Source organism: Eutrigla gurnardus (genome assembly GCF_963514095.1).
Source record: "Eutrigla gurnardus genome assembly, contig: SCAFFOLD_97, whole genome shotgun sequence".
In the NCBI taxonomy this organism is placed as follows: domain Eukaryota; kingdom Metazoa; phylum Chordata; class Actinopteri; order Perciformes; family Triglidae; genus Eutrigla; species Eutrigla gurnardus.
In genome coordinates, this window is record NW_028155250.1 from 36,230 (window position 1) to 52,411 (window position 16,182).

General features: G+C 43.0%; 1 protein-coding gene across 1 annotated transcript in view; it reads left to right on the top strand.

Moving 5' to 3' along the window:
• LOC311010381 (zinc finger and BTB domain-containing protein 16-A-like) overlaps window positions 1-16,182 on the top strand; it is a gene marked incomplete at its 3' end in the record, with an annotated part of 61,866 nt that overhangs the window by 34,654 nt on the left and 11,030 nt on the right. The window lies entirely within an intron of this gene.

The following is a 16,182-nucleotide window of genomic DNA, read 5'->3' on the forward strand; positions in this document are numbered from 1 at the left end:
TGCTGAAAAGGAATGAATGCGGAAAGTTCTCCTAAATCCTTCGTACAAGACACTGAAGAACGAATCTGTTTGTACGAGTGGTTTTAACATGAGACCAATTTATTCGTGGTCATTAGGACAAAAGAAAAACTTGACAAGCTTGCAGACCTTTAACTTTGACTTTTCATTATCTGGTAAAGTTGGTACGGCTAATGGGTTAGCAAAAATATTCCTCTTTAAATCTCCCGCTGACATGAAGCTACATGAGCGCTCTTTTTAGGAATAGAAAAAATATAATGAAAAAAATGTTCTTATGTCAATGTTTTTTTAGTTGCGTGCATATTTAAGTTGATTAAGACATATTTGTTAGTCACAATTTGTATGAAAATGAAAAAAATAAATAAAAATAAAACTTCATACTTTCTACTAGAACATGTATTCACCCTCCTGTCTCTTTAAGCCCCGCCTCCTGAAACAGCCCGATCTTAATTGGCTTAATATATGATGCACCTTTGCAGAGGTACATTCTATTGACCTGCATGTATAGGAAGATAGGAAGGGGAAGCCACATCCGATCTGTGATTGGCTTAAAAAAAGTAAGTTTTTGACGCAATGTCCCCTTTAAATGTCGTCAGGATTAACAGAAAAAACAATGCTGTCCCACCATACTGAACCCCTTCACATCATCGGGGCGACTTGTAGCGCTCCAAGTTTAAGTCGACATGACAAAGTTCCAGTTGTGAAATCCTCTCCACTTTAATTCCCTGTTATTATTTTAAAGTAGTTTGCTGGCACCAACACTGTAAATAGTTTACACGCTTTAGAGGGAAAAAACTGTAAAAAAAAAAAAAAAAAAAAAAACCCCAGCTGCAAACTTCGGGGTGTGTGGCTCCGAACTGGCAGCTGGTAAATCCAACATTTTTAGCTTCTTGGAAGAAGAGGAGCGGTGAGTGGCTTATTACCAAACCGATGAACAAACGGGGGGGGGGAGGGGGGAGGAAGGGGAGGGGGGAGGGCGAACCACAACACATTGGCCGTTTCCTGACAGCCCAAAGTGGTGACGTTCTGATTAAGATCAAATCTTTCTCTATGAACACATGGACGGTGAAAGTGAGTGAGGCCGAATGAGAAAGGACAGCTTGTTCCCTCCCCCCTCCTCCCCTCCTTTCCCCCCCTGGTCAATTTGATTGGCATAATGAGGTGAAGGCTAGTTGGCGCAAAGCTGCTCCGGGGGGCAAATGGAGACATTATTATTTTGTGTGTGTGTGTGTGTGTGTGTGTGTGTGTGTGTGTGTGTGTGTGTGTGTGTGTGTGTGTGTGTGTGTGTGTGTGTGTGTGTGTGTGTGTGTGTGTGTGTGTGTGTGTGTGTGTGTGTGTGTGTGGCGATTCTCACCCAGGCCCCACTGGGCTATTAATTACCCTCTCTGTAACATGGCATCTGCTGAGGATGGGGGGGGGGGGGTGATCGAGTGAGCTCTGCCAACATGGGCATTGCTGCTCTCTCTCTCTCCCTGTCTCTGTCTCTCTCTCTCGCCCCTAGACCCCAGCTGCAGTCTCGCTCCGTGCTTATTGGATTCTATCTACATGTATGATTGATTCAGCACCTGAACTGTGCTTTTCATGACAAGCAGGCCAAACAAACACACACACACATGTACACACACACATGTACACACACACACAGTAAAAAAGCACCCCAGCTGGCAAATATTTAACCAACCATGAGACGCACTAAGATGCCTGCTCTGTTCAAGTAGGTTGGGACATTTTCAGAGCAGCTGTTTGATTTGCTGTTCTGGAAAGAGAAAGTGATAGATTTCTTTGAAAAAGACGTATTGTGTGTGTGTGTGTGTGTGTGTGTGTGTGTGTGTGTGTGTGTGTGTGTGTGTGTGTGTGTGTGTGTGTGTGTGTGTGTGTGTGTGTGTGTGTGTGTGTGTGTGTGTGTGTGTGTTGTTTGTTCCTCCTAAAGCCACAGTTTTGATTTGATAGAAGAGTAAAGAACATATTTCCTAAAAGGCGCTGCTTCATCTCATCGTCGTCTCTTTGACTGAGCTGCACTGAGAGAGAGTCGGTCCGCCATCTTTTCCAAAAAGTTGGCCTATTTAAGTATAACAAACTTTTTTTTTTTTTTTTGGAAATCTGTTTTTCGGCAGCGTTAGTCTTATAGTGATTTCCTGTAATCTCTCTGGATGAAGCTGCCTCCACGAACACCAAGGTCATGGTCTCTGTCTTTTTTTTTGTTCCCCGAATTTGGGAGATTTCACCGGAGGGCATTTCAGGTCATTGTTGACACACAGACACACACAGAGAGAGAGAGAGGCAAACATGCACACAAAAAGGAAACATGAGCATGTGTAATTTATTTTGATTTGATTACATATCCTGTGATATGTTCGTATTCCTATCGCACACACACACACACACAGACACACACACACAGACACACACACACATACACACACACACACACATGTCTGGTGAGTCACAGCATTAGCAGTCATATTGATTTCTTCCTTTCCTTTTCTCTAACCTGCTGTAAAGAAAAAGGTACCCCCCCCCCGCCCCCCCCCCCATCTCAGCCCAGACCACCACACCACTGTTACTAAACACACGATTACATAATCCAATATTATTACCTCCAAAGTTGTGTAAACTATGTCACAGCTATCATAACAATCAACTAGGTCATAATTCAATGAGTTTTTCTAGAGTTTATTCTGCACAAGAAACGATTCCTGCCGGATAGATGGAGCGGTTTTATCCCGCTTAAAGGCCTTCCTGCCGCGTCGACCCATTCTGAGGCGCATTAATGTCACATTTGGACAAGTTAGTACATTATCTGTCAGATACTACATTATCAGTAGCGGTGTGTGTGTGTGTGTGTGTGTGTGTGTTTGTGTGAGATGTTTTCCTCGCCGGGGTGGGAGTAAAGTCTGCTCTCGAGTGAAGGCAGCGACCCCGGCCTGACACCCAGACGCTACTATTTCAGTGTTCCAGCCCTCCGGCCAAAAAGCTGTCAGCACATATTTTATCCTCTCGCTCACACAGTATATTTTCTCTCTCTCTCTCTCTAGCTCTCTAGCTCGCTCGCTCGTTTCTTGTTGCAGCCCTTGTCTCGTGGTCCTTTACATCCACCGGCATCGCAGCGATAGGATGTGTTGAAAGGTTCTGAGTGGCTTAAAAACCGTCCGGCGGCGTCGCTCCGGAAAGAAAATATCTAAGAGATACAAACAAGAAGAAAGAGAAGATATAAATGATGTTTAATTTGCAGAAATGTCTAAACATTATAGATAAAGCCAGGTTACAAAATCTACTGTCCTCGTGTTGACGTATTATTTATTTATATGAGGACAAACTGTCATCTTATGGGTGTTTACCACTCTATTAATATATAAAGCCGATATAAACAACAAAGGTTTTTTTGTCATAATATTGCCCCCCTCTCTGGGCTCCATTTTTTTCCCTGATACGCTGTTGTATTAACTTGATGCTTAAGTAATACACCAGCATCATCATTAACCAGCAGCAGCATGGACCGGCCCCATCACAACACACCACGGGTGGAGGAAGAAAACCCCCATAGATCTCTCCCTCTGTCATCAGCTATATTTCATACACAAAGTCTCACATGACCCTCCGCCGTGCGGGCAGGAAGCTCTGATTCAAGCCGACAGAGATTCTTGGCAGAGACCCGCCCACTCCATTGGCTGGCTGCTGTTCAGCTGTCGCACTCGCTCGCTGAAGTCCCCCCTGGTTTTTAATGGTGCCGAGATGAAGGCGCTAATATGAGATGTGGCAGTCGGAGGCAATATGTTTAACAACACGTCCCAGGTCAGAGAGAGACATCGGGTAGGAATAAAAAAACAGAGTGAAGCCGCGGTTACATAATACGCACCGACGAATCCCCAAAAAAGTCAGGTTGAGGAACCTCCGGGGGATATCGGGGGGGGGCTGCCAGAAATAGGAGCGATTGTCATGCTTCGTTATCGTTTTTTTCTGCTTCCTTTTGAGTTAGCTCAGTCTGGAGTCATATTTAATACAGTTTGTTTCCTTAAAGGAAATACTTTATTGTATTTATGTGGAAGTTTGGTTAGTTTTTACACGATTCGCTATGTAGGGTCGATGTACTTTGAATACTACTGGATAGATTCTGAAATAAAGCTTTTCATTGGCTGACGGCTTAACGACCTATGCTAATGCAGAAAGACAACAATGGCACGACGGCAAAATGCATGTTTATGTTTCTACGCTAAAAGTACTACAAAATACATGCATGTTGATATTTCTACACTGAAAGTACTACAAAATGCATGCATGTTGATATTTCTACACTAAAAGTACTGCAAAAAGAATGCATGCATGTTGATATTTCTACACTAAAAGTACTACAAAATGAATGCATGCTGATATTTCTACATTAAAAGTACTACAAAATACATGCATGTTGATATTTCTACGCTAAAAGTACTGCAAAATGCATGCATGTTGATATTTCTACACTGAAAGTACTGCAAAAAGAATGCATGCATGTTGATATTTCTACGCTAAAAGTACTACAAAATGCATGCATGTTGATATTTCTACATTAAAAGTACTACAAAATGAATGCATGCTGATATTTCTACACTAAAAGTACTACAAAATACATGCATGTTGATGTTTCTACACTAAAAGTACTACAAAATGAATGCATGCTGATATTTCTACACTAAAAGTACTACAAAATGCATGCATGTTGATATTTCTACACTAAAAGTACTGCAAAAAGAATGCATGCATGTTGATATTTCTACGCTAAAAGTACTACAAAATGAATGCATGCTGATATTTTTACACTAAAAGTACTACAAAATACATGCATGTTGATGTTTCTACACTAAAAGTACTTACAAAATGCATGCATGTTGATATTTCTACACTAAAAAGTACTACAAAATGCATGCATGTTGATATTTCTACACTAAAAGTACTACAAAATGCAACAGAAGTACCACGTGGTTATGTCCGTGCGACCACGTCTCCTCGGTGAAAGCTGTGTGCTTTTTTTGACCTTTTGAAACGTATTCGTAATTCAAGCAAACAATAAAAAAAATAAATGAATGCTTTTCCTCGATAAGTAATTCAAGATGTCGTTTTTAATGGGAACATAACTTTTAGGAAACGGGTACATAACTTGCTCCAGGAAAAAAAGTGAATAAAAACACACTGGTGCTATGATGTGTACAGGAACATTCTAGTGGTTATCACGCAGTCTTACCCCGGACACACACACACACACACACACACACACACACACACACACACACACACACACACACACACACTCTCTGGCTTGTTTACTGCTTGCCCTGCGGAGCTCCGGCTGGGGCTGTTTGGGACGCCCGTGGGTGCTGCTGTGCAACTCTTTGGAAGGCAGACGATCAGTTGAATGACGGTGCAGATGGCTCGTGCCACCGCTGCACCTGAACCCCCCCGAGCGCGCACACACACACACACACACACACACACACACACACACAGTTCCCGAGGTCAGAGACATCAAACAACCTGCCTGCGGCGTCTCAAGTATCAAAATAAGTCGTTTCTTTTTTCTCTTTTTTTCATTCCCACCACTCTGCCTTCCCCTCGGTGGAGATCCTGTCAGCTCTGCTAATCCTCTCATCTGTGGTATTTTTGCACGGATGCACCTTTTCACACGACCCGCTATCTATCTATTTTATGTTTATTTATTCATGTATTTATTTGACAGTGAATCAATCCCCAGAGGACGTTGCGTAATTAGTTTGAGAGCAAAAATACCAATAATGTGTGAGGCGGTCACGCCGACCCACCAAAATAAAGTTCACGAGGCCGTTTCCAGGTAAACAAGAGTGTTCAGTTGGGACATCGCCTTTAATAGAAAACGAGGACAGTGAGCCAGCGTTTCCTGAGAAAAAGCATAACATGTGGTCAGCAGTTGTAGCGGCGAATAATGGAGCATTCACATGTCAAATATAGATGATTAATCATTTTTCAGTCCTGTGACAGCGAGGCTTCTTTACCTTCTCCTTGGAAAAGATTTCAATATTGAGCCTCGTGGATTTTCTGTCTGTTATAAACAGCGAAGACAAAACTTCTCCTCAAGGTCGCCGTTTGATCCGATGTCATCCGATCCCGCTGAACTCTTTCCCTCCCTCCTCCTATATGCATTTAAACGCTCCCCTTCTTTTTTTTTTGTATTATATGTGATGCCGTGCCATCACACAGGTTGTTGTTGTCGTTCCGGTTTGCGAAACAGCCAGCTTTTATTGATGTAACAGGTGCTTAGCGCGACCGTGGCAGTCAAAATAACACGTCTCCTCTGTTTGGCTTTCAGAACCGGAGCTAAAGTTAGACATCTTTGAGGTTTTTCTGTCACTTGATGGAAGGTGATGCCAATGCATAATGCATGAGGGGAGAGGGAAGACTTCGTCTGGCTGCTTTTTATAGACCACCAAAGCTCTGCTGCACACACACACACACACGGTGAGATGTAACCTCTCACAGATCAAGAAAGCAGGAGCAGAGGCAAAACGAGAATCGAGCAAACTGGCAACATTGTCGAGAATATTAAAAAAAAAAAACGGAAAGAAACAACAAGACGAAAGAGAAATGTTGACGTGCTATTTTCAGACGGCGGGGATCGTTTGATGCACAAACCCAAAAGAGAGGTGGGGGGGGGGGAGGAGCAGGGCTGGTGTTTGTCTCGGAGATGGGCTTTAACAGAAATACTTTATACGTGTGATCTTACACGCTCTCCTTACTCTTTGTTCCCTCCGTTCCAACGCTTCAATCAAAGTGTCTGTAAGGTCTAGTTAAAATGAGGAAGAGGGGGGGAAAAAAAGAGCGATCACATAAAGCTCCGACTTTTTGGGGGGGGGTTGCAGACTTTGCGAACACCGTTTTGCTGCCCCTCGGAGTTATTTTCACCTCATCCCTCTAATCCTTATTTAACCACGCTGGTTGACTAAGAGCACACTGTCATTTATAGTAATGACCCGTGAGAAAACTGCAGGGAGCTGCAACACACACACACACACACACACACACACACACACACACACCTGCACACACACACACACACACACACACCCTGCACATAGCCACACAACTGGTGACTCAACATTCATCTGGTGCATTGTTATTGCAGAGGGGTTTTTTGGGTGGGGGAGGGGTCGTGATCATCAATTAAAGCGAGAGTGCTTTTTAAAAGTTGCGTATACACCGTTCCCTGTCTGGGTTCTGCGTGAGGGAACAGGTCTAGTTTTAGTCGACTGATTTTCAGAGACTTTTTCAGGAGCGCGACCAGACCGTAGAAGCAATCTGCAACTTTAAAGCTTTTCCCTAATAGACTGTCTATTTGTCACTTTGAGGCAATTTGAGTTTGAATTGGCTCCTGAATGTATCGTAAAGCACTCCGATATCAATATGAACATCTCTGGCGGTTTCGCTGGCTGATGTATTAGTGATAATTTAGTGCTCTTCCAGCAGTTGCGACCTGTTTTTTGTGTTCTCATCCCGTTTTAGTATTCATCGACTCTCTCTATGAGTGATTTGTTCTTAAGCAGCCAGTTGAGAAGTTCCAACCCCCCCCCCCCCCTTTTTGGATTTGAGGTTTGTCTGTCTTTGATATTTCTTTTCTCCAGTCACATTTTGTCTGTGGGATTTGGACTGCAACCTGCGGGTCATGTTCTCTCCTCATTGTCACCTCTCGCTGAATAAAAGGAATTTTGTCAAAAGGGGGAGAAGCACTTCACACCGAGTGGAACTGTAGGAGAGAGGTTGAAATGGCTTCTTGAGTAACGCCGAGGGTATTAGAGAATGAATCCTACCTTCTAAGCTTTTTTTAGGGGGGGGGGGGGTCCGGGTATCTGACTGGGATTAGCTTGAAATAGTCTCTTACTGCCCAGGAAGCACAATTAGAAGCCCCCTTGGATTATTCCCACTTATATTACCAGAGAAGCCCCAGTCCTCCAACCATGTGTTCAGGTAGCGGTCTGCATTATTAGTGCAAATGTAAATTGATACTTTTGCTTGTAACTTTATTCCCATTATTGCATTAATATTAAGACGAAGCAAATAAAGCGTAGCCTCGATCGGCATCCTGAGCCGAGTCTCCCAGTAACACCTGGTGCAACCGCTGTTTGGTTCTGATTCTTCATCGTTTCTGAAATCTAAATTTATTTTATTTTAAAGCGAAAAAACCTTTGTAATTGTGTCTCTTTCCAGCCTTGCCATGTTTGATTAGAGTTTTAAGGAACATTTATGTAAGGGACGCTTGTCGCATTGATAAAAGAAGAATCTCCAACAAGTGGCAGGGTGAAGGGACGCGTGTTGGCGGATTTATCGGCAAACGTGGTCTTCGGAGACACAAAAATTGTACTTTGAAGCTCCGTTCAACACCATTGGGAGTTTGTGCGTTAATGAGCGCTGTTGGTGAGGACACTAACTCAGACATGACTGATTGGATTTTAATGAAACTCCTGGATATCATTAATCCATCGGCCGTCAAAATTGCACTCATTATCAAAATCTTATTTTACAGATTTACAGCAAAAAAAAACGCGATCTATTCCAGGAAACTCCGCCACACCACTTACATGTGACATTCAGTGCAAGCGTCCTGATTGGCTAACGCCGACTGTCAATCGAAAGGCCAGGAGACGTGTTTAGTTTACTGTTAATGCATTCAGCATGATTTAGCTTCTTTTTCTTCTTCTTTTTTTTCCTCCTCCTCTTCGTCACCCTCAGGGCAAATTTGGGGGCGGCGGTGTCGGTGATATTATAAATAACACGGCTGAGGTTGACAAGGCGGTTGCGTCCTCCCTCCCCATCCTTCTGTCTCTCTCTCTCCTCTCGCCCTGCTGCTCGTCTATGCTCGACCACGAGTGCCTTCGCCGTTCTGCGTGTGTGGCTTGAATTATATGAACGTCTCCCCGCCGAGGGGGGGGGGCAACGGGGGCCAAGTCATTGATATGTGCAGGAGGACTCGGGGATAACAGCCAACGCAGACCGGTGTTACGGCAGCCTGCCTGATACATTTTGATTGAGCAGAGACGGAGGAGGGGGGGGTGGAAGGGCAATGGAATGGAATTGGGGGAGGCTTAAAGCAGGGATAAAATGACAGAAAGGGAGCTTTTCTTTCACCTGCCTCTCCAGACTGCCACAAATGGACCCATGTTCATGTCAAGAGCCACACACGGAGCCTTGGACGGTTTCAGGTGCCATGTGTTTCCCATCATCGTGGAGCTTTTTTTATTCTTCATCTTCAAACACGGGCCGTTATTTAGAAACATCTTGATGTGGTCTTTTTTTTTTTATTGTCTTCCCGATGATCCTGCACCGCCGCCGCCCCCCCCCCCCCCTCCCCTCACTTCTCCCACCATGTTTGTCCGTTGTGACATGGTCAGCACCCTAATGGACTGGAAATTTGTGTTGACAAAAGTCCTCCCCCTCCTCCCTCCCTCCCTCCCCCCACCCTCCTCTCCGTCTCCCTCTTGTCAGAAAACCGAAATAAGAGGGTGGCGGCGGCACACTGCGCACTTACGGCCCACATTAGGATCAGCCACCAAAGTGTCACCGAATCGCCTCGTGCAACATTTTGCCTTTGTTCACCGTGACAGGGGAGTGTGTGTGTGCGTGCATGTGTGTGTTTGATGCTCCTTCTCCACCTCCCTGCTTTTATCCCCAAATAGACATAGGCTTTTACTTTAGTGCATTATCCCACTTCTACCGTGGATCATTTTTAATCTCATGTCTTTCTTCTTTTTGTTTTTTATTGACCTTTGTGTGCCGTTAACATCACGTTACATGCTCCGTTACTGCCCCGGCTGATTGTTGCCATGCTCCGTCTTCCCTGCGCCGTCTTGAATATTTTCATCCTAATTACTTTGCATGCATTCTACAGATAATATATGAATAGTACAGTTTGTTTATGATAATCAGGTCTTAGAGTTTTTCCTGTTTGCACCTGGCGGCTCATCGAGAACCACAATGTTTCGACAGCTTCATTAACATTTTGGGAAATTACAATCCGACAGTATTAATAAATAAATAAAATTAGAAATATCACATCACCACAGTTTAATAAAAGCTCAGAAGTAGACACACATTCAGCTGCTGATACACCTGAAGTAAGTTCACCAAAACAACAAATTCAACAGTGTGGAATTATAAAAAAGAAACAACAAAAAATCTTCCTCTTGAAGAAGGATGAATATGTTTATTCATGTTTGTTTCACAGTTTCTATCACAGTTACGGAGGATGTAGTCCAAAGGGGTGACCCAACCGAGACAAAGACATGATTTATTTAGACCTAACAGGGTTTCAGCATCTTTGGTTAAAGAAAAGTTGTTCTACTACTTCATAATAAAATCTTCAATAAACCTATTTTGACCTACAGTATATGTAGGTTTTCCATTTTTGTTTTGGTATTGTATTCTTTATTTTCTTTAACAAATTATACCATAAAGTCCCCTTGTAGACTTTCCTTCAACACACTCATATTGTTTAATATATTCTGTGCAGTTTTGTCTATTAGGAAATACATCCATCGTTTTTGTGAGGCCTTGAAGTTGCATTAAAAGCTGAAAAGACAATATTATCTGCTTCAAGAACAGATTTACACAGAATAGCTTTCCCTTGAATCTGATGAATATGGGTCCTGTATTCAGATCCTATGGGGGTCGTATTATAGGGCTTCCCATTAATGTGCTGGTCGATGTCATTATAAGACATTCAAAGCCCAATTTATTTACCTCAATAGGCTCTTTGAGTGGTTAAAGATGACATTCGGTTCGACCCTAATTAAAATACAATACAGCTCGTTTCTTTGTTTGGGTTGTTTTGTTGTTGTTTGGAGCAAGCGGTGGTGGTGGAGCGATCTGAGTGGGTGAATCTGAAAAAAAATCAGTTTACAAAGAAAAGAAGAGGTTCAAATGGGCCTCTCTTTTATGCTAAGCTAATAGCTAATGTGTGGCATGAACAGGGTTGCAAGTCAATTTCCTTGACAACTCGACCAAACGCCTCGGATTCCCCCCGAGATCCGTCGCTCTGCGACTTAAGTCGGAGCTCTTTTCACAGACCTGCTTCCCCAATTATCACTTCTTTTTTTCTTCTGACCAACACGGCTAATGAACAAACACACAAACACACACCACACTGCCTCTATACAATTTACCACCTCTTGCCTCCCTTTATCTTTTTGTGTTTTTTTCTCTTCATCTTAACCCCCTCTCCCCCCCATTCCTCTCTCCAAAGCTTTCATTCACGAACATCGTTTCAGGTTGTTTTATAGCTCCCTGCACAAATGGAGGATGGAAGGGAAAAAAACACTAAAATAAAAGATGAAAGGATAGATGAGGATAGAGAACAGCACTCAAGGCTGTGAAAGGAAGAAATAGATTTTAAGGCTCCGCTTGGCTTTTTATTCTTTAACGGTTTGGTGACATGAAATGGTGATATGAGCTGAAGAGTGTATTAGCAGCGGCTTCAAGCAGAATCACTTACTTTTTTAAGAGAAGCTAAACCTTCTTTTCCTGCAAGGTATTTGAATTATACATAGTGTTAATTCTTATAAATATCCATATCGACCAGCCTTTACTGGTTGGAACACGGCTACCGCAATTTAATTTTTGTGACCGGCTGATCTGGAGTCAGGAGATGTAGAAATACCGTTTTTTGCCCCTTGACTCTTGCCTAACCACAACCACAATGTGCTAGCAAGTAGCATAAGCGATTTAGCGCTAGCATTATGCTAATTGAAAGCTAACAACTATCCTGAACGGTATTTGAGAAACAGTAAAGCTATGTTAGGTACCGGAGATCAAGCCAAACAGTTCACGTGGTGTTTTTTTTTTATGTTTTTGCAATTATAGCATGAAAACATGCTAGCTAGTCAGCTAATTCACCAGCACCTAAATCCACTCATGCTTGTCACAGTGTAGGAAAGCACTTATGCCAGATAATCGGTCAATTATGCTGAGTCACTAGATTCCGTAATGTGGTAATGGCTTAATTTACTTTTTTATTCACATTTTTGGAAGCATTTTTTTCCTTTTCAATTTCCAGGGAAGAAGCACGTCAGCCAAAAACTCTGGGGTTTACCATCTGAGGGTTTTTGGCTGTAGTTCCACTTCCTCCCCCGAAGCCCGATCATATGAAATCTGGATGAGTCAGGAACACGGAGGACTTTGTAGTTTTTTTATTTGTTGCACCTTATTTAGACTTTTTCCAACGGTGGTGTTTAAATAAGTACTGTAGAAGTAGCAGGTGGGGGGAAAACTTTGGTCTTTATTTCTCCGAATGCGGTTGCCAGTTATGATATACGGCCAGCCAAGTCCAGCGGCAAAATGGGAAAAAAGAAAAAAAAAGTTCTGAATTACGCGAGGCAAGCTGTTACGGCTCAATAACCCGGGCCTGTAATCGGCTCGCATTTCAAACGCACACACGCTTCGCGTTCACACAGCCCCTCGGTCGGGCTGCTTTTTCTTTTTTTTTACGAGGAAGCACACCGCGCGAGGTGATCAGCATATGTTTTGTTGACATAAATTTAAAATTTATCGCCGTTGTCAAAAGTGACTGTTGGACAAAGTCGATTATTAACTGAGTAAATGGCCTGAGAGAGTTTTATGTGAACTTCCTTAATGGCTGCAGTCAGTCTGTTTCAAATCACCGTTCCCGAGCTCCCCGAGCTCCCCACCCACCACACACACACACACGCACACACACACACACACACACCCACACACACACACACACCTCATCATCTATTTCAGAAGCACAACATGAAAGCAGACGGTAACGAGAGAGAGGTATATCGGAGCTCAATCACTGAACTGCGACAATATATTTTAGTATCCTTTTACATATCGTTAAATCTTGTTGGAGCTGAATTACAGTATATTATTAGCTTTGCTAAAGCACACAAAGCACGCCGCAGGTGTGTGTGTGTGTGTGTGTTTTAACTGTCATTTCATAAATGGGGTCCCTGAGCCGGTCCCTGGATTCTCTCAGACCAGGTACAGGTGCAGTCCGATCCTCGCCGGTTTATGGACTTTGGCTGATTCGTGGGCGGAGAGAATCCGTTGGCTTCTTCGCTTTTTAGCCGTCGTCAGCAGCCCAAAAATTGGACCATTGTACTTAACCTGATTCTTTTTTCTTCCTCTTTCAAACAGCTTTATGCCACCACGATATAATTTGGACTTTTCGTAAAGAAAATTGCACTTGAAAACTGCAGCTTCACACCCGGTTGACTAAATACCTTTAAACGGTGGAAAGGATGTGTTTCAATAGGTCCTAAACCGTCCCCCCTTTTTAACAGACTCAATTTGCTGGAACAAGGTGCTGTTCCCATTCTGTTGAACGTCGGGTAATGTGCTGTTTTCGGCTGCTATCGCAGTTTACATTCGACACACTCGTAGGCCGGGACGTACACACACACACACGGCCGCCGCGCTCGCCGACACTACATTCACGGCGAGACGCTTCCACTCCTCTCGGCCTTAATAAGTCCATCCATACCTTATCAGCGCTCTGTCTGGGGGGCACAATGGTCAGATTGAGGAGGGACACAAAAGACCCTTTGAAAGCCTTTGTGCTCTCTTTGTGTGTGTGTTGTCTTGTGGTTTACGGCTTTTCGTGTGTTTTCTCCTCTTATCGGAGTGGAAGTGTGTGAATACCTGTGATCCTTTCCGAAAAGGACAAAAGAAAATTCCATTCCTTTTTGTCCGATTGTGTTTGTTTGGTGAGTTTCTGTCTACGTGGCTAAAATACAGCATGAATGAAATACTAACGACGGTGTATTCGGTCCACTGTAGGAAACAAAACGAAGCCGAGAGACGGGGCAATATTCAGAGAAACAAAGTCACAAAGTTGCAAGTTTGTAAATATATCTATCAAATATTAACAAGATGCTAAGTTCCTCTAACACCCGATGTTTGCCGCTACTAAAACAAGTTAAAACTACCGCTAGCATTTTAGCCCGATCGCCCAATCTATAAAAACCCATACGATGACAATTTGGCCTCATATAAATAAAACCAACAATAAGCATCAACATCATCACCCTAAGGCGTTGTCACACATTGTGATGTATTAATTAGAAAATTAAATGTACACTCATGTGGACGTTAGCTAGCATAAATGTTAGCATCGTAATAAAATCACAAATTTGCCACTTTTTTTCCTCTGAATATTGCCCCCCTCTCTTGGCTCCGTTTTTTTTTCTTCTCTTTTTTTCCTACAGTGGCCCTAAAACACCGTCGTAACTACAGCTGTAAGGTGATTGCTATTGATTTGTCCAACTGTATGTATAACTTAGAGCAGCCTGATGTTATTCCCGCTTTAGTTTGCTTTTGATCGAACACCACATATTCCAGGTTTCTGCGCCTGGAAGGTGCATTCTGGGAAAACTGTTCATTTAAAGTGCATCACATCCCGATATATAACGTCTGGCCCCGAATGTGCCATCGCACACTGATGTGTGATGGTGTAAAAGAGGATTGTTTCCATTCTCGCTTGTGTCGTTCCCGTCTCACTGTGTCACTTTCCTTTCCCTTTTTTGGGGGGAAAAAGTGTCTTCCAATCCCTTCTGGGTACATTTGGCATTTATAGGGGCCTTTTAATCACTCACTGCTTGCCAGAGGGCTGTCATTCTGCCTTTTAGTTCCCCGGCTCTCTCCACAAATTCGAACCACTAAAATGGCTATCATGACTTCTTCAACCCGTTACTGCAATTTTTTTCTTCTTCTTCCTGTCAGGTTTCAAGGATTTCTTTTTGGAAGCAATTAATAGTCAAACTAGACGTCATTGCTTAATAACTCCCGTAGCCATAACTATAATCTCTCTCTGTCTGTCTCCCCCCCTCTTCTCGAGGCACAAAAGAGAGCTGTAAATCAATTTGCATTCGACATCTGACATCAATCAGTCATGTTTTGGGAGAGTGGCACCTCCTCCTGCTCCGCGGCTCCGTTGAGAACCCTAAGATGGATGGCTGTCATCTCGCCCAAGTTAGAGCAGATCTCTTATCAAGGGCATTGTTTCCCCCCGAAGAATCGTTCCACCTGACTCAACGAAGAGGCGACCGAGACTGTTAAATAGAATCCCTCTGTTTTGACGTAGCTAGAAGCGTGTACGCACATGATTATAGCAACGTGCACTTCTCCTTTTTGCATATCTGGGGTGTATTCTTTTCAGTGATAACACGTTTAGCATCATTTAAATATGCTGCTGCTTCGTCTTAATGTTTTCTGGCAGTTGGCAAACACTGGAGTGTGGATATATATTTACTCATTCTGATAGTAGATTAAATGAGGAATTATTATTTCTGTCTCAGTTTTTAGATTAACATTTCTCCTCAATGCGTCTTTGTAAAAAAAAAAGAGACATTTATCGTATCTCAACTTAGTTTATTTAAATGGCATCTATATCATATTCAAAGCATTAATATAGCAGCAAACAGTTGATGTGTTAAGATATAGTGGAAGTGTGTGTTGAGCTTCTCCTTGCTAGCTGCGCTAGCTGTTAGCACTGTTGGCTCTGTTAGCACTGTTGGCATTGTTAGCACTGTTGGCATTGTAAGCACTGTTAGCTCTGTCAGCACTGTTGGCATTGTAAGCACTGTTAGCTCCTTCAGCACTGTTGCCATTGTTAGCGCTGTTAGTACCTTAAGATGCACGTCAATAGAAAGGCTCAGAATGTTGTATTGAGCACCTTAAGGTTCAGTATCGGTATCTTTCGCTCAGCATCATATTTTGGACAGTAAAGCATAACTTTGTTAACTTTGTCCTTAATTACAAAACTCCCATCTTCCTGTATCGTGTTTCCCATTTCTAAATAACGTATTGATTAATTCTGTATGACCAAAACGTAAACTGCATTGTTTCTTCTCTCATACCTACATTCTTTGAATTGATGTATATGATCTACATCCAGAAACACCAAATTCCTTACTGTCAGCTCGCTCCCACCATCTGGATTTGACCTTATTATAAAAAAACAAGCCGACTCACCGTGAGAAAAGAGAGCGGCGGGGTTTTTTTGGGAAGATTAAATGGTCCAAATCTGAAACGGTACTGACTTGACAAACAATCATTACAATCAGGGCTGTGTGTGTCTTGGTGAACCCTCACTGGAGGCGAGGTATTTGAAGTTCTCGGGAGGCTCAAGGCGCCGTGGCAGTTGTT